This window comes from Bos mutus, chromosome 22 (assembly GCF_027580195.1).
Source record: "Bos mutus isolate GX-2022 chromosome 22, NWIPB_WYAK_1.1, whole genome shotgun sequence".
NCBI lineage: Eukaryota > Metazoa > Chordata > Mammalia > Artiodactyla > Bovidae > Bos > Bos mutus.
In genome coordinates, this window is record NC_091638.1 from 5,088,147 (window position 1) to 5,107,892 (window position 19,746).

The 19,746-nt window shown below is 41.8% G+C and overlaps 1 long non-coding RNA gene across 2 annotated transcripts; it reads right to left on the bottom strand.

Moving 5' to 3' along the window:
- Positions 1-219: 219 nt before the first annotated feature.
- Positions 220-10,266, bottom strand: LOC138984651 (uncharacterized). Of its 2 annotated transcripts, none has more exons than XR_011461892.1 (3): positions 9,944-10,266; positions 9,553-9,669; positions 220-1,223 (listed from the first exon to the last, which is right to left on the bottom strand). It is a non-coding gene; the product is annotated as an uncharacterized lncRNA (long non-coding RNA). The 2 variants fall into 2 exon arrangements; XR_011461891.1 differs by lacking the exon at positions 220-1,223 and adding an exon at positions 5,811-6,718.
- Between the last annotated feature and the right edge of the window lie 9,480 nt (positions 10,267-19,746).

Genomic DNA, 19,746 nt, shown 5'->3' on the forward strand with positions numbered 1-19,746 from the left:
CCTACGATCCCACATACCTGGTGGCCAAGAAAAAAAAAAAGAAACCAAAACATAAAACAGAAATAATATTGTAACAAATTCATAGAAAGCTGGCATTACAATAGGGTAGCAGCAACTAAAGCAGAAGAAGAAGAAAAGAAACCCGTCAATGTGGAAAGTGAGTCCGTGGATCAGAAAGGATGAACTCAGCACAGACCTTTGCTATTTCTAGGAAACGTGACGTTCCCTGTGTAGTGACATTTCACTTGGCACTCTTGAAAAATCCAGCCACATTTCATAGTCTTTAAAGAATACTGAGTAGTATTCTTTAAACTTAAATGGATTTTTAAAAAATTATAGCCTTAAAACAGAGGAGAATTGTATTGCCCTGCGTGCTGTGCTTAGTCGCTCAGTTGTGTCCAACTCTTTGCGACCCCATGGATGGTAGCCTGCCAGACTCCTCTGTCCATGGGGATTCTCCAGGGAAGGATACTGGAGTGGATTGCCATGCCCTCCTCCAAATTGCCCTGTAAATAAACGACAAAATGGAATCCAATTCTCTAGCTAAGAAATTTATTCCAAGTAAAATTTCAGATCTTATTCTTAATCCTGAAAATTTCCCAAGAAGCCCTTTCTGTAAGCAAAAACTTTTTTCCTAAGGCTCATCACTGATGCTTACTTATTCCCACTCATCAGCTGTCTTGTTATTGGAAGTCACGTAGTCTACTAGAAGGTGTGGTCTCTGGGGTAAGACACAGTATTGTGTTCTCTGATAGATCCCTCACCCCTGACCCTCAGTTTCCACACCTATCAAGTCAGGTCATAATATTTACTTCTAAAGGTGGCAAGGAGTTGAATAAGGAAGCATATATAAAAGTTCAGCTTAATATTTTCCCTCTTCGTTCCTGATTTCCTTCTTTGGTTGGCAATATTTTCTCTAATATTTCTTCCAACTTTATAGTTCTATGGAAGTTAATTACCTTTGTAAGAAATATTTTTTTGTACTCAGTTGGCTTTCCTGTAAAATTTTAACTGGTAATCAGAGAGTAGAGGCAAACAGGAAAAATGGCATGGAGGAAATTTCATGGCATGGTTTCATGTGTACAGCTTGCACTGCTGCTTGTGGTCTGAATTAAGGAAAATCACCCAATCGCCACTGGACAGAAACTTGTAAAGTCGCTCGGCAAGGTCTGGCTGAACAGACATTGCTCCAGAGGACCAGCTGGTGATGATTATAGAAGGCCCTGAGGGATACAGAAAGAAAAAAAAACAAAAGGCACAGTATTATAAAGAAGGAAAAAAAGATCATTGATTTAACGATTCTTTTTATTGGCAGGCACTTTACCAATATGCATTACGTTGTGTGATCTTAGTGAAAACATAGCATAGAAACTTTTTAACCCCATTTGCAGATGAGAAAACATTCTCAGAGGCTAAGTTAATGTCCCTAGTTCAGTCCGGTGATAAGCACTTAGGTCAGAATTCTAACCCCGTCTAGGGGCTCCAAAAGCTGTCCATGTTACCTGCTGATTCCCAATGATATGTGAGCCAGGATGTATAATTCAAATTAGTTTAAGCAAAAATGTGCTGTGCTGAATCGTGTCAGAGTCTTTGCGGCCCCATTGGCTGCAGCCCGCCAGTCTCCTCCATCCGTGGGATTTCCCAGGCAAGAATAATGGAGTGGGTTGCCACGCCCTTCTCCAGGGGATCTGCCCAACTCAGGGATCAGTCTTGGGTTTCCTGCACTGGCAGGCAGATTATTTACCACTAGTGCCACCTGGGAAGCCAAGGGAATATATTAATTCCCATAAGCAGATCATAGGAAAGAGTAGGAAGAACTAGTCCCAGAAACAACTAGTTCCAAGGAGACACGAACACACACACACACACACACAAATGGGTTGCCCACGCTTCTGTTTTACCTCCGTGCTCCTAATACTTTATTTATTTATTTATTTGGCTGTGTCTGTTCTTAGTTACAGCACAGGGCTCTTTAGTTGTAGTGCATGGGCTCAGTTGCTCTGAGGCATGTAGGAGCTTATCTCCCCAGTCATGGATCATACCCACGTACCCTGCATTAGAAGGCGGCTTCTTATCCACTGGACCACAAGGGAAGTCCCCATCCTCCTTAATATAACTTTGATCTGTACCATTTTCCTTATTAAGGCTTATGATTTTAGAACTCACACCCCCTCCCCCAATACACACACACACACACACACACACACACACAGAGGGGCCACTTTCCCCAGGCACTGTTTTCAAATGGATTATAAGCTCCTGGAAAGGAGAAACGGTATTTTCTGTGTCTTTCATGGTCTCAGGGCACCTAGCAAAGGTCTGGGCATTGTCCTGTGTCAATGGTACTTATTTAAAAAGTATTTGTTAAAGAAAAATACATAAAAAGTACTTGCTAACATATATCATTGAAAGATTTACAGACTAATCACATTTGGAGTCCATATTCAGAATTGGTACTGCTTGTGCAAGTGTTCTAAGTCCTGGGCAAATATGTATTTCTGAGACTAGATATTCAGAATGCTAATATTCACTTTCATTTCCAATGTGCAAATGGTCACATTTTCTCAGTTTTTTAGTCTAAAATTACAAGGTTATATTAAATCATTTTCATATTTAATGATATTGTTGCCTTGAGAATGAGGAATATAATGAATGTTATGCCCTTGCAACTTGCCCTGCATGATGAGTTCCCATTATTTAATTCTATTCTCATGATCATTTCTCATATATTTCCATGTATTAATTATGTTCACAGTGTTGTTTGAAATAACCTCAGTTGAGCTCATTTTATATTTTGATGGAAAAGCACTTCAATCTAAATGCCAGCTTCCACTTCTCTTTCTAAAGTAGATTTGTAATGACTGTTGGAGACTTTTCCCTAAATAGAGTCTGATTTTGAAATTCTAATTGAATTTTATATTTTGTCCCACAAAAAATAAGCACATCATTATTTTGGCTGAAATTACTGGGTGTCTCACCCAACAACTCATGGCTTAATTCGTGAGTAAGTATTTCTTGTCCTTTTGTTGGTGGCTTGAGAACTATCTTCCAGGAATGCCATGAATTGTGGTTGAGTACTGAGGACAAGTAGGTGATTTAAGGATACCCAGAAGGTCAAGGGCTGATTGTGCTCAAACATTCCTTGGGATGTCAGCATTTCTTTCATGTGAAATGGGAGGTATGAATCTCTCGTCATGCATTGTGAGTCAGGCTCCAATTAGTTGGAGTCTCTTTTCTCCCGATTACTTTCAATAAAGCTTTTGTAGGGCTTCTGGTTACTCTAGAATACAGTTCAAACTGCTTCAGGTTGCCCTCCAGGATCTGCAGGTCCTAGCCCCTGACTAACCCCAGGGACACACCTGCACCCCTCGCCCCCACCCCTGCCATGCTGCAGCCACGCTGTCCAGTTTCTCTAATGAAAGCCCCCTGCTCCCCACTGCTCAGCACACCGTATGTTCCGGTCACTATCCCTCCTGTCTGGGATGCTTTCTCCTCTCCTCCTTCCCCTGGCTGACACCCACCAGCTCGTAAGTTTCTGCTGAAGTAACATTTCATCCTGGCCTCCCAGACCACATGCATATTTTCAAAGGACCACGGACTACATAGGTTTCAATCTGAAAGTCTAGTTAAGGTTTACGATTGTTCCCTGAGCCACGGGCAGTTCTGGGCCCAAGCTCACGGGAACTAAGAATAAAGAGCAGGAACATCTGGATTTAGGTGACTTTTGTGTCCTTTTCCCAATTCTGGGTCCCCAGAGAGTGAAGCTGGAGAAAGGAGAACTGAAAGTGACAAAGCCTCCAAGGAGGAGTCGGTCATAGACCAGCCGGCAGATCAAACGACGCTCCTGAGCTGCTCTTGGGGCTAAGATGAGTGAGTGCTCTTCATGAACCGCAGCAGGGAAGTGGTCCTCCTGCATCCAGGCATTGCCAGCCTCAGCTGCCCTCAAGGTCTCGCTGCTTGGCTGGGGCCCTGGGTTCCTTCTGGGAGCTGATCCCTGGGTGCTTATGCTCAGCACTGTGAGCCAGTGTCCTCCTGTCGTTACTTTAGTTTACAGAAGTGATGAGTGTGTGTGCATGTGTGTGTCTTCTCACGACTACAAACATACCTCAACTTTCTAATTTTCATGCACAACACTCCATACTCACAAATGACACTTTCACAGTTTCTGAAATCTAATTGGCGACACTCCAGACACCTGTGAGGAAGTCGCACCTGTGTGGAAGACTGACCTCAGCCTAGACAGTTTCCTGCCCATCACGCATCTGGTACTTTCCTTACTCGCAGCATCACCATCACTGGTTATTTAGTTTTCTAATTATTCGTTCAAGGTCATTTTCTCCCAGTAGTCTGTATATTTCATGAGGTTGATTTTGTTTTGTATAAATGTGTGTGTGTATATATATATATGTATATTCCTTTTCAGATTTTTTTTCTTTTATAGGTTATTACAAAATATTGAATAATGTTACCTGTGCTATATGGTAGGTTTCTGTTAGTTATCTATTTATATAAGGTAGTGTGTATATGTTAATCCCAAACTCCTAATTTATCCCTCCCCCGCTTTCTGCCTTGGTAACCATAAGTTTGTCTGTAAGTCTGTTTCTGTCGTGTAAACAAGTTGATTTGTTTCCTTTTTTTAGATTCCACGTGCAAGTGATATCATATGATATTTGTCTGTCTGGTTGACTTCACTTGGTATGATCATCTCTAGGTGCATCCATGTTGCTGCCAATGGCACTGTTTCATTCCTTTTATGGCTGAGTATTATTACACTGTATACGTGTACCACATCTTCTTTATCTGTTCTTCTGTCGAGGGACATCTAGGTTGCTTCCATGTCTTGGCGATTGTAAACAGCTCTGCAATGAACATTGGGGTGCATGTATCTTTTTGAGTTATGGTTTTGTCTGGATATAAGCCCAAGAGTGGGATTGTAGGATCAGATGGTAGTTCTATTTTTAGTTTTTTTTTAGGGAACCTCTATACTGTTTTCTCTTGGAGAAGGCAGTGGCACTCCACTTCAGTACTCTTGCCTGGAAAATCCCATGGACGGAGGAACCTGGTGGGCTGCCGTCTATGGGGTCGCACAGAGTCGGACACGACTGAGTGACTTCACTTTCACTTTTCACTTACATGCGTTGGAGAAGGAAATGGCAACCCACTCCAGTGTTCTTGCCTGGAGAATCCCAGGGACGGGGGAGCTGGGTGGGCTGCCGTCTATGGGGTTGCACAGAGTCGGATACGACTGAAGCGACTTAGCAGCAGCAGCAGCAGCAGCATACTGTTCTCTGTAGTGGCTGCACCAATTTACATTCCCACCAACAGTGTAGGAGGGTTAACAAGGAGGCTTTTTAAAAGGAAGGATGATTACCTTGATCTGACTTAAAATGCCACAGATCAAGCCATGCCCCACACAACTCTAATGTAGTGGCAGTATATCAACTTTTCAAATAATTAGGTTAAAACACTTTCTTGAATACTTAATTATGAAGAAATAATTGTGACAATGCAATGAATGGCAGCTATTTGCTGACCTTGGACGATACCAAAAGATACAACAAACCGTCCCTATTCATGAAATGACCTGGACACCAGCTGGTCATAAAAAGTGCAAAATATACTCTATCTAGAAGGCAATATAGACCATGCACATAGAAACATCCACCTAACTTTTCACGCTTCCATACATTATTACAACTGCTTTTATTTAAAAATATATTTCGTCATACATTCATGTTTTCCATGCAATGAAGAAGTTTGCTTCACACATACACATATACAAATACACACACACGCACTGCTTGTGTGAAGGTATCAGAACACACAAAATACAAAGCTGGCAGGGTGTGTGGGGCTGGGATTTGATAGTTCAGCCCTAGTTTCTCAAGCTGTTATTTTGCAAGTGGATTTCAAACAAATAATTACATTAATCAAAACTCTATTTATTCTCCTACATCGGTACTGATTTCACCCACATTTATCAAATTTATGTTCCGCCTCTTGCCTGCCTCTCACTTCGCTGGGCAAAGAGAACACAGCTGACCGCATGCTCAGGGCTCTGCTTTGAAATGAAAGGTCTGTGAGGCTGAAACACAAAACACCAGGGCTCAGGGGCATCTTTCCTGTCCCTGTTTCTCATTAGACCTGCTCCTGGAATTCTGGGCTCTACCCTAGTTTTTAACTGATCTTAACTATAGAAGCAAATGATGATTGTATTATATTTAGTTCTCTGAACATGGATAAATTACATCATTCTTGTCATGTTAGGCCGTGAAAATTAAATACCAACTAAGATTTTTAGAAGCAACTTAAAAAGAAAATATTAATGTGCCCTAATAAATCAGTAAGTCTATAATTCAAGGAAACAGAGAAAATAAGTAACAAATGTGAAAAAGACTAACACTTGGGGAATCCCGAGTAAACAGTAGTTCTTTGTATGATTATTGAAGTTTTGTTGTTGTTAGTCTGAAATGATTTTAAAATTTAGAAAGCCAGGTAAGAGTTTAAATGACAATGACCCCAGGCCATTTAAGATGGTGACTATGTGGTTTTTTGAGGAACAGGGTGATTAATGAGACCCTCAATTAATGCGACCCCCCCACTAGACGACACCTCAGACCAAAATTCCGCCATCTTTAAAATGCATTCGTCTCTGCAGAGTGATCCTGCTTAAGATCCAGACAACTCCAAAATCCAATACCCATCTTCCAAGTCACCACTGGTAAAAGAAAATAAAATAGGAGGACTTGCATGTGAATTTTGCTTTGAACGCAATTCCATACAGTAGCAAGTGTCTTTGCTTACCATTACCAAAGACCATATCAAAGAAAAGCAACCCAATACGCAAGCCACACATTGGCAGTCTCATCCATCATTACTTGTGATCAATGCTTTTTTCCTATATACTGAGCATTTTCATCAGCTCAGTTGTCTCTAGGGAACCCATCAGGTACCAACCACCCGCCCGCAGGACAACTGTCCACTCACAGCTCTCCCTGGTCACCAGGGCCCTTTGCAACTGTGAACACAACATCAGAAATTCCCTGGGGGTCCAGTGGGTTAGGACGCCCTGCTCTCGCTGCTGAGGGCCCAGGTTCAATTTCTGGTCTGGGAACTAAGATCCCACGAACTATGTGAAGACACAGTACCACACGGGGACAGTGGGGAAATGCGTGTTCCCCCACCACGTCTCTTGGCCCTTTACTCATTTCCACATCATGGCATTTTATGACTTCCCTTGAGAGAAGATTCCAGTTAGTCTCACAGTATATCTAGGTTTCTGAAAAAGTCTGTCTGCCAGTTGCCTTCCTCCCCCACATCCCCCAGCAATATGTTTACTGAGGAATACATTTTACCTCTACATTTTTATTTCTCAGGAGACTCTGCTCACCAGACATTTGTTTCCATGTGGTTCCCTGAGAGAGACGCACACAGACAGGAAGACTGTAAAATAGCAGAGGATAAATTGGGATGCCGAGATAAACATGTACTTCGGTTCTGATATCCTGAACCTATTTTTAAGAGCGCAGGAAAGAACAAATTCTGTTTCTCCTCCTAAGTAACTCCATGGGAATTCTCTCGGTGCAATGATAATGCTGAGCACAGAGCAGCTCTTTCTATTCCAGGAAGGGAAGTTCAGCTCTTTAAATTTCCAAAAGAAAAGATTAAAGTTGTTCTTTACCTCTCAAAAAATATTCTCTTCACTTAGCTTAGTATTGGCAGCAGCTGTCATACCCTGGACTGGAATACTATTGGTAGAATCACTATATGTCCAAGATTCCTTAATTTTCTGAAAGTCCTGAAAATAAAAAAGACAAGGTATATGACCTTTAAAACTCTCTCCTTTGTCTGATTGTATAGAAGGGATACCTTTTGAAGAGGCAAAGTGGGAATCATTTGGAATACAATGTTGGTGTCATGAAAAGAATAGAATGCAGTTTATTTCTAAGAATGCATTTACCCGAAAGCCTATCAATTGCAGTCAATTCAAATGATCCATGAACATCAGGGAGAGAGAGGACCCAACCGATGAGATTCCAAGGTTAATCTGATTCCTCCGTTTACGTCTTTCTTTCTTCTTGCTCCCCACGTTCCTTTATGCCACAGGACCTTTGCATATGCTGTTCTCTGTTGCACACAATAATGCTTTATTCATTTTTTCCCCTTATTTCTTTCCTTGTACCTGTATTTAAGTCTTACCAATAACTCAAATACTTGAATCAACAGAAAGGGTATTTATTATTCAACAAGTCTTCATGTGTCCAATAACGAGCAGTATTTTGGTGGCATTTAGAAGATAGGAGTTAGCAGGATACTGGCTTTGCAGGTAGCAAAGGAGATAGTCACAGACCAGCTCTGCATTCTAGCAGGGCCAGCACTCTGGTGGAGGCAGGTGCGGAATGGGAAGCGGCACGACATGGGCGTTGTGAGCAGTGTGTTCTGCAGCCGCACTGCCTGGGCTTGGTCCTGCTCTACCACTCACCAGCTGTGTGACCTCGGGCAAGTGACTTACCCTCTCCTCAATTGCCTCATCTGAATAATGAGGATGATGATAATATGATATCTACCTCAAAGGACAGCTTTGATGATTAAATGAGGTCATACAGGTAAGGGGCTTAGAAGAACATCTGCATTGAGCAAGGCTTGTTCTTGCTATCAATGCTCCATGAGTCAATAGGAGTACCGGACAAATTCTACTGGAGAATTCTCAGAAGACTGAGCACTAGGATTGCATGTTTTGAGGGCACAGCAGTACAGAAAATGTGGACTTCTCCTTCAGCTGTCTTGACAACAGCAAAAGATGTTTCCACATTTCAAATTCCTACCTTATGGCAACTACACAGGTTCTAAGCTTCACCCCAGTACTCTGCCTCAAGTTTCTCTTTCCCTTTATTCTTTTTTTTTTGGCCACAGCATGATGCGGTGTGTAGGATCTTAGCTCCTGGACCAGGAATTAATAAACCTGCATGCCCTGCAATGGAAGCATGGCGTCTTAACCACCGGACCACCAGGGAAGTCCCTTTCCTCTTACTCTTTTCAGAAAGTATTTGTTTATTTGTCTCTGCCAAGTCTCAGTTGCAGCATGTGGGATCCTGAGCTGTGCGTGTGGGATCCAGTTCCCTGACCAAGGATCACACCCAGGCCCCCTGCTTTGGGAGCACAGAGGCCTCATTGCTGGACCACCAGGCAAGTCCCTTTCCTCTTACTCTCTAAGGAAATCACTATTTCCTATTTTAAACAAATGCCATGGAAAACCGCCTCAGAATTTCCTCACGAACAAGTCTAGTTTTGGAGAACATGTTCTCCAGCAATATGTTTGTTATTTCAGTGTAGAAACATCCGAACTGTATGTCCTGAACATCCCTGGACTGCACTGGGCTTCAGAAAGCACGAAGGTGGGGCTCCAGCTGTGCCTGGGACACTCTGAGACACACCACACCCTCACGCTGGCTGACGCACTTGCTGAGAGTAAGTGTTGGTTTCAGCCGGATTTATTTGCCCTGATTTATCACTCTCTGTTTACGCAAGGATTTCAGATCATGAACAAATTACCGTAAGTGATGTCTGGTCATCTCCAACGGACAAATCTTGTCCCTTGCATATCAAGAGGAAGGCAAATCTCAAGTTTGGTGAGTTCTCTTTTCCTGGACATTCCATGCTTTATGACACCTGAAAGAGAAAAAAAAGAGAGAGAGAGATTGTAGGACTTCTCTGTCGGTCCAGTAGTTAAGATTCTGAGTTCCCAATGTAGTGTGCGAGGATTTGATACTTGGTCTGGAAACTAAGATTCCCGCATGCCCTGTGGCCAAAAAAAAGAGAGATTGTACTGAAGACTGAAGCTACCTTATATTTCTGTAAATTGTAAACATGACAATAAAAAAACGGAAATCCCACATATTTAAAACCTTAAGTTTACATTAGAATTTAAAGAACTTTTAACTACCTGCTATGGTAGGGCCGAAAAGGCAAACTCGTTAAGAGAGGAAATGGTATAAAGTGACCAGGTGAGGCCAATAGGATGAGCATGGATACAATATATTTCCCCATAGAAATGTTGAAAATTGAAGCAGTACCATAAACCTTTTATTTTTTAATAAGCTGATAGCCTTTAAAATTATTTCTAGACATATATGAAGTCTGAAATATCACGTAAAATATTTTTTTAAATTAAAATGTGGCTTGGGGAGAAGAAGGCACGGGAGATGTGCATTCATTGTTTCATGATGTAGAAAAGGGAGTCTGAGTTTGTGTCCTGTGGATGAAGAGCTTGACCAGGGAGGGAGTGGTCATCCCAGGAGATCTAGTCATGATTTTTTTTCTCTCAATGAGAACACTTATTCAGGGCTCACTCTGTGGTAGGGCTTTATATACAAGGTGGATTTATTTCCATCCTCAGGGAGTGCATCAGGAAACAGATGGCTAAATATTTGGAAATGACACAGCTCGGGAAATGCTGAGATGGAAATGGATCTCAGGTGCTGGCGGACCTTAGAGAGTGCTAACTCAGCTCACATGGGGAGAAAAAGTGGTCAGGAAATCAGCCCTGGCTAATGCAAAGCTTCAGCTCCTCTACAAGGGAAATAGGACCATCAGGTGGAGGGTGCTGGGAAGGGTGTCCATTGATAAGGAGAGGTAGAATCCCAGCCCTAGAGCCGTGAATCCAGGATGCACTCGGGGAAGGAACACATCCTCGCTGGAAGTGCAGCTGTTGTTCAGTCTCTCAGTGGTGACCGACTCTTTGCAACCCCATAGGCTGCAGCACACCAGGCTTCCCTGTCCTTCACCATTTTCCAGAGTCTGATGCCATCCAGCCATGTCCTCCGCTGTCGTCCCCTTCTCCTCCTGCCCTCAATCCTTGCCAGCATCAGGGTCTTTTCCAATGAGTCTGCTCTTCGCATCAGGTGGCCAAAGGATTAGAGCTTCAGCTTCAGTATCAGCCCTTCCAATGAACATTCAGCGTTGATTTCCTTTAGAATTAACTGGTTTGATCTCCTTGCAGTCCAAGAGACTCTCAAGAGTCTTCTCCAGCACCACGTTAGAAAGCATCAATTCTTCAGTGCTCAGTCTTCTTCATGGTCCAACTCTCACATTTGTACATGACTACTGGAAAAACCATAGTTTTGACTAGATGGACCTTTGTCAGAAAAATGATATCTCTGCTTTTGAATACGCTGTCTAGGTTTGTCACAGCTTTCCTTCCAAGGAACAAGTGGCAGTTTAGGATTGTATTACGTATGTTGCTTTTTTGCAGGGTTCATTTCATGTTCATTGCAGGGTGTAAGAAGATTCAAATGTCCAAGTATCCTGTCTATAATCTTACTTTTAAATTACCATCCTAAGCAATTAAATATACAAAACACACCTGAAGAATTCAGAAGAAAGGATGAAACAACTATCTCCAGTATTTTGCTGACTCAACAGAAGGGCCATCTTAGCAACAGATTTTATCACGTAATTGAAGAGGGATCCTTGATTAATTAAATTGAGAGGTGAACTTGTTTAAACTGCTGATGTTAGAAAGAGATTACAAGATTTTGCCTGAGCCAAAATAAAGCAAAATGGACAAACTCTCTCTACAAGTTGACTTTTTTGCTGACAAATTTTCAGTACTTAACGGATTTTTGTCAGATCTATTAAAGGCCTTAAAGCAGCCAGGAACTGGAATGAATATTTGAACAGAGAGCTGGATGTTTCCCATGCTGAGTGAATCATTGGAATCAGAGCTGGGGCATCAACTGTGTTCATCCACGTGGCTTCCCTTCATCCAGGGGCCACGCAGTGGACACTTGACCATAGGATCCAGCCATGGTAAACCCTTCACTGAGTAAGCTCTGTTTTCATATCAAAGCATTGCTTCCCATCCTGTAAAGTAACAATTAGGAGAAATGTTTATGAGACTACCAAATCAAATCTTTGTCCTAATAATCAGAATTGTAACACCATCTTTGCTACTTCTGTGTAACCAGTCAACCTGGCATGGCAGATGGAGGGGTTAAGTCATGTAGATAGACTCTTGGTTACAGCAGCCTTTCTACTAAGGGTCTCCAGAGACTGGGACTCACCTGCAAGCCACTAAATCCTGTCCCTTCCCACAGCCAGGCCCCTTTTCTGCTCCTAACATGTTGAAAGGTTCAGATGCACTGCCCCTGGATGGGCAGGACCTAGGAGCTGTCCCCTTCTCTTGATGGAGCCAGCTCCACCCAGAATCACACTCCTCCCAGCATTCTGTTTCTAGATGTGGCCAACAATTTTAACCTAAACTTTCATAACATCCTAAACATCATAGATGGCCACTGAGATCTGTTTGCCATTTGCATCACCTGTGCTTTGAGTTTTCAGTCCCAAGTCTTTGAATTGCCCTTGAAAAGGGACCCTTCTCTGCCTTGTTATATACAACCTAGGGGACTTCCCTGGTTGTCCAGTGGTTAAGACTTTGCCTTCCAATGCATGGGGTGCTGATTTGACCCCTGGACGGGGGAGCCTGGTGGGCTGCCGTCTATGGGGTCGCACAGAGTCAGACACGACTGAAGCGACTTAGCAGCAGCAGCAGCAGCAGCAGCAGCAGCAGCAACTAAGATCCTGCATGCTTCATGGCCAAAGAACCAGAACATAAACAACAGAAGCAATATTGTAACAAATTCAATAAAGACTTTTAAAATGGTCAACATTAAAAAAAAAAAAAAAGTCCTACAATACAATTGTGGGCAAGAAAATAAAGGTCTATAAAATAAGTCTTCAAGAGATATGATGGAGAGAGGAAGGGACTGTTTGGCATTACAAGAAAAACCTGGGCATGTCCTTTCCGTGTGTGTGACCAGAGGTTAGAGATAAGCCTGCTTTGGGCCTGGCTGGTGGGGGGTTGCAGTATTTCTCTTCATTTATAAGGACTGACATGTTTGTAATGGATTTTCCTAGCCCACATTTTGGTCCCTGTTTCCCGTTTCCTGAAATAGCTCTTCTGTTTTTTCAATCCCACTCCAGCGCCCTCTGGCCTTTTCAGTAGCTCCCACTGGTAGCTTATGAGCTGTTTAAAACCAAATTACTCTCCTTACATGCAGTAATGCTGCTCTCTTTTTCTCTGCAATTTTTCCAACTTGCTATCAATCTTCATGTAAGGTTTCCAACCAAAGTGTGTGGATAAAAAATATCCCCTTTCTAAGTGGCTTTTTCTATTAACCTGGCTCATCCCACCTTGTCAAAACACTTAGTAACTCCGTTAAAGTCCTGGCTCACATTTCAATTTACCAGTGACCTTGTGTGGATGAATCACTTTGCCACTGTGACATAAAAGGCTCCTCAGGGAATATGGGGATATTCATTCTCTTTTCAGCTACAGAGCGAGAATTTGAGGATTTCTTAGTATTTGAACAGTGCCCTGTAGTTGAACAGAATGATACAATCTCTTCAGTGACCTTGATCAGTTAGACACACAGGAAAGGCTAGTATCCAGTACCCCATCAGAGTTCAGCTGCTGCTGCTGCTGCTGCTAAGTCACTTCAGTCCTGTCCGACTCTGTGCTACCCCATAGACAGCAGCCCACTAGGCTCCCCTGTCCCTGGGATTCTCCAGGCAAGAACACTGGAGTGGGTGGCCATTTCCTCCTCCAATGCATGAAAGTGAAAAGAGAAAGTGAAGTTGCTCAGTCGTGTCCCACTTGTAGTGACCCCATGGACTGCAGCCCACCAGGCTCCTCCATCCATGGGATTTTCCAGGCAACAGCACTGGAGTGGGGTGCCATCACCTTCTCCCATCAGAGCTCAGAGCAACCTCTAAAAGATCAGGACTCCATCATGTTTCCTCAACCACCCCCTCATTCCAAAGTCAGCAGCCCACCCACTGTGGAAACATGTTTTTATGGTAATGACTTGTTTATGCAAATGACACCATTGCCTGCTATAAAAATTTCCCAGGATCCCTTCCTAATGAGCTAAAATATGTCCATTCCCATATAGAATAACCAATTGAACAGGTCAATGCATACATGATCATCAGGGGTAGCTTTGTAAGGATGGAAGGATGAGGGCTGGCTGGAAGCTGCCATCATTTCAAGGAGGTGATGGCATCAGGCCCACCATCTTGCTTGGTGACAACCTCACTCTTTCTCCATGTAGTAGTCCTTCCCTGGAACAGAAAGATAGAGTGATTTTTCTTTATTCTTATGTGATACATATAAGAAATGCTTCCATGCTCAATAAACAAGTTGCTTTTATTCTTTACCAGATTCTGATCAATAAACCATGCTCTTGCCAAGCAGTCATCTGTTGTTAATTTGTTTTTTTTTATTTGCCAAGTTGAGTATTGGGGCTTTCTTCATTTCAAGCAGTTTTTGCTTTAATCGTGCCACAGTTGCTATTCCATCTTGTTTGAGAAGTTTATAAAAATGCAGACAAGAAGTTTCAACATTTCTAGTGCGTCATGGAGCTTTTCTATGAAAATGAGGTTTTCTAAAGAAAATGAGGAAAAATAGTGACTATCTTTCTGCTCACAGCCAACAAATCTGCTATATTTCCCATTGCTATAATTACTTTCCAAACAACACAGCTGAGAGTGTGAAAAAATTGAAAACTTGCGATGCCCAAATCACTCAGAGCTGTCCTGGTTTTCCGTTGACAATGACAATTGCCTACATATTTTCTAATTTTCCATTCTATACTAAGTTGGGAAAGCTGACATTCTTCTTTTGACTCACATTCACAAAAAGGGAAGAATTCCTTAATGGGGCTTTTTCTTGACAGATTCATGGCTTCCGTGCAATTAAATAAGTGAAAATTAAACATAAAAGCAATCTTGTTTTATGCTAAGAATACTACTATGTCAAATAAACCTATAAGGATTAGAAGTGTGGTGTAAGTTAAACTCTATTTTTATGCCTTGTATTATGATTTAACTTTGGAAAATATATGTTGACACAAGAATATAATATTCTATGTTATTTCATGAAAATATTCTCTCATAGTATTTTCCATCCATCACTTTCCCTTCATTTAATTATTTAAAGGTTCTTAACAATATTTGTTATGCCATATTAACAGTTTCAAAAATCATTATTAATTTTTGCAGTATATGCTTGAAATAATAAATATACATTTGGATTCAAATGACCTTTATCTCAGTTTCCTTATCTGTAGAAAGAGGAAGTAATGTCTACTTCTTAGGGTTCTTGAAAGAGCTCCATGTGATCATGATGGTGAACACCCACTGTCGTGCCATCATGTACAATAATCACCACTACTACACGTATGTGTGCGTGTGTGGCTGTATGTGTGTGCGCATGGAGAATCCTGTGCCCTGGAAAACACGTGGCTCTGGATACCAGCCTGCTGTGCCCTGCTGCCAGCTGCCCTCTCATAAGCAACATGCAGTGGACACAAGCCCTTTTCCACCTGTGGATCGCAATTTCCTCATCTGTGATACAATATGTTTGGATAAGCCTAATATATAGTTCCTTCATGGCCTAAAAACCTGTTCTAAAGGTTTTTAGAAATTCATCTGTTGATTTCTTCCCTGCTCTACCCTTCATCTCAAAATAAACAATGACATGTACACCTGAGGAAAATCTCTGCATCCTGGTTCTATGGTCAAATACCATTAAATATATATATATATATATATATACTCCTAAAATGACCAGAAACAATCCTGAGTGAGTTACTCCAAAGTCTTAGGTCTTGGCAATGTTGCTAAGGTAGTAGACACTATATAAAAACTTTAAAGCAACTCAGTAGAGACAAATTTAACTAAGAAGCACCACTGGCACTGGAGAGATCTCATTACCAATTCAAGGAAGGGTCTCACCTAGACATAAACATATTTAGCATTAGCTGTAGCAGTATACTCTTACGAATTTTAGGTCAGAAGATATGCACTTATATGTGCATGCCCGAGGCAAGAAACAATGCATGGAATGCTAGACAAATGTTTTTTACACATTTTTATTTCCTTTATTGTTTATGCTCTATTTCAAGTTCCTTGAGGGCCAGCGCCATGTCTGTCATATCTATTAAAAAGACCAACATTTATTTACTGCCTGCTAAGGATAGAAGCTGAAGTTGAATGGTTCTATGAAGACCTACAAGACCTTTTAGAACTAACACCCAAAAAAGATGTCCTTTTCATTATAGAAGACTAGAATGCAAAAGTAGGAAGTCAAGAAACACCTGGAGTAACAGGCAAATTTGGCCTTGGAATATAAAATGAAGCAGGGCAAAGACTAATAGAGTTTTGCCAAGAAAATGCACTGGTCATAGCAAACACCCTCTTCCAACAACACAAGAGAAGACTCTACACATAGACATCACTAGATGGTCAACACCGAAATCAGATTGATTATATTCTTTGTAACCAAAGATGGAGAAGCTCTATACAGTCAACCAAAACAAGACCAGGAGCTGACTGTGTCTCAGATCATGAACTCCTTATTGCCAAATTCAGACTGAAATTGAAGAAAGTAGGGAAAACCACTAGACCATTCAGGTATGACCTAAATCAAATCCTTTATGATTATACAGTGGAAGTGAGAAATAGATTTAAGGGCCTGGGTCTAATAGATTGAGTGCCTGATGAACTATGGAATGAGGTCTGTGACATTGTACAGGAGACAGGGATCAAGACCATCCCCATGGAAAAGAAATGCAAAAAAGCAAAATGGCTGTCTGGGGAGGCCTTACAAATAGCTGTGAAAAGAAGAGAAGCAAAAAGCAAAGGAGAAAAGGAAAGATATAAGAATCTGAATGCAGAGTTCCAAAAAAGAGCAAGAAGAGATAAGAAACCTTCCTCAGCAATCAATGCAAAGAAATAGAGGAAAACAACAGAATGGGAAAGACTAGAGATCTCTCCAAGAAAATTAGAGATACCAAGGGAAATTTTCATGCAAAGATGGGCACAATAAAGGACAGAAATGGTATGGACCTAACAGAAGCAGAAGATATTAACAAGAAGTGGCAAGAATACACAGAAGAACTGTACAAAAAAGATCTTCACGACCCAGATAATCATGACAGTGTGATCACTGACCTAGAGCCAGACATCCTGGAATGTGAAATCAAGTGGGCCTTAGAAAGCATCACTATGAACAAAGCTAGTGGAGGTGATGGAATTTCAGTTGAGCTATTTCAAATCCTGAAAGATGATGCTGTGAAAGCCGTGCACTCAATATGCCAGCAAATTTGGAAAACTCAGCAGTGGCCACAGGACTGGAAAAGGTCAGTTTTCATTCCAGTCCCAAAGAAAGGCAATGCCAAAGAATGCTCAAACTACCACACAATTGCACTCATCTCACACGCTAGTAAAGTAATGCTCAAAATTCTCCAAGCCAGGCTTCAGCAATACGTGAACCGTGAACTTCCTGATGTTCAAGCTGGTTTTAGAAAAGGCAGAGGAACCAGAGATCAAATTGGCAACATCTGCTGGATCATGGAAAAAGCAAGAGAGTTCTAGAAAACCATCTATTTCTGCTTTATTGACTATGCCAAAACCTTTGACTGTGTGGATCACAATGAACTGTGGAAAATTCTGAAAGAGGTGGGAATACCAGACCACCTGACCTGCCTCTTGAGAAACCTATATGCAGGTCGGGAAGCAACAGTTAGAACTGGACATGGAACAACAGACTGGTTCCAAATAGGAAAAGGAGTATGTCAAGGCTGTATATTATCACCCTGCTTATTTAACTTATATGCAGAGTACATCATGAGAAACACTGGACTAGAAGAAACACAAGCTGGAATCAAGATTGCCCGGAGAAATATCAATAACCTCAGATATGCAGATGACACCACCCTTATGGCAGAAAGTGAAGAGGAACTAAAAAGCCTCTTGATGAAAGTGAAAGTGGAGAGTGAAAAAGTTGGCTTAAAGCTCAACATTCAGCAAACGAAGATCATGGCATCCGGTCCCATCACTTCATGGGAAATAGATGGGGAAACAGTGGAAACAGTGTCAGACTTTATTTTTGGGGGCTCCAAAACCACTGCAGATGGTGACTGCAGCCATGAAATTAAAAGATGCTTAGTCCTTGGAAGGAAAGTTATGACCAACCTAGATAGCATATTCAAAGCAGAGACATTACTTTGCCAACAAAGGTTCATCTAGTCAAGGCTATGGTTTTTCCTGTGGTCATGTATGGATGTGAGAGTTGGACTGTGAAGAAGGCTGAGTGCCGAAGAATTGATGCTTTTGAACTGTGGTGTTGGAGAAGACTCTTGAGAGTCCCTTGGACTGCCAGGAGATCCAACCAGTCCATTCTGAAGGAGATCAGCCCTGGGATTTCTTTGGAAGAAATGACGCTAAAGCTGAAACTCCAGTACTTTGGCCACCTCATGCGAAGAGTTGACTCACTGGAAAAGACTCTGATGCTGGGAGGGATTGGGGACAGGAGGAGAAGGGGATGACAGAGGATGAGATGGCTGGATGGCATCACTGACTCGATGGACATGAGTCTGTGTGAACTCTGGGAGTTGGTGATGGACAGGGAGGCCTGGCGTGCTGCGATTCATGGGGTCACAAAGAGTCGGACACGACCGAGCGACTGATCTGAACTGAACTGAAGGATCTATATATAGAGTAACGTAGTTTATCTGTACAACACAAAGAAGAAACACAAAGAAGGCAATTAGGCTTGATTAGGCTTTACAGCAGCCAGGAATCTGGGAACATGCTATCTTTCTTCTTTACCATCCCAGGGTATGACTTCCATAAGATCACCTCGTGTTTTAGGATGGTTACTGGGGCTGTTACCATGTTTATACTTGAGGGTGAAGGAGAATGGAAGAAAAGAAAGGGATATAACTCTAGACTGGGTCTGAAACTTTAATGATCCTTTCCAGAAGTTAGAACACTCAGGCTAACCTCTCATTGCTGAGAACTTAGTCACAAGAAGACTGAGAATCACAAATATTTATGACAGTGTCCTCACCTAAAAATTAGGAGTCTGTTCTTTCCTTAAAGAACATTTAATATACAACTGATTCAGCTGTCATCTCCATGTTACAGAAGCAGACATTAAGGCTCACTGTGGTCAAATAATTGTGCACAATCAGAAAATACTATAGCTTGTGACCTACCTCATCCCAAAGCATGGACTCTTCATGATGTAACTCTGCCATCAGCGTTACCTCGCAGATGGCTGCCATGTAACAGGCATCAATCCAGGATCCTGCAGGGAGGCAGCGAACGGGCACCCTGGAGCAGCAGCAGTAAAATGGTGAAGAATGTGCTTCTCCAATCTTCACACGCTCCTGACTCCTCTGTGCATCTAGTTAAAGTGAAGATTCTGACTCAGTAGAAATGGGGTGGATCTGAGAACCTGAGTTTCTAATAAGCTTGCAGGGAACAGCTATGCCGCTGGTTCACAGACCACTCCAGTAAAATAGCCACTTCACATGTGTGGCTATTGGGTACTTTAAATGCAGCTTTCCTGAATGGAGACGTGGTGTGCAGGAAGTATAAAACACAGAGTGGATTTCAAAGATTTAATAAGAAGAAAAATAAAAAATATCTCATTCATATTTTATATAGATTTCATGTTGAAATTACAGTGTGTTTTGGTTATCCTGGATTAAGTAAGATATACTATGGTAAATTAAATTAATTTCACCTATTTCTTTCTAATTTTAAAATAGAAAATGCAAGATCGCATATATGGCTCACTTTATATTCTTAGTGGACAATGGTGGTCTAGATGCTTCATGCTCCTGCTAAGTTGCTTCAGTCCTGTCTGACTGTTTGCAACCCTATGGACTGTAGCCC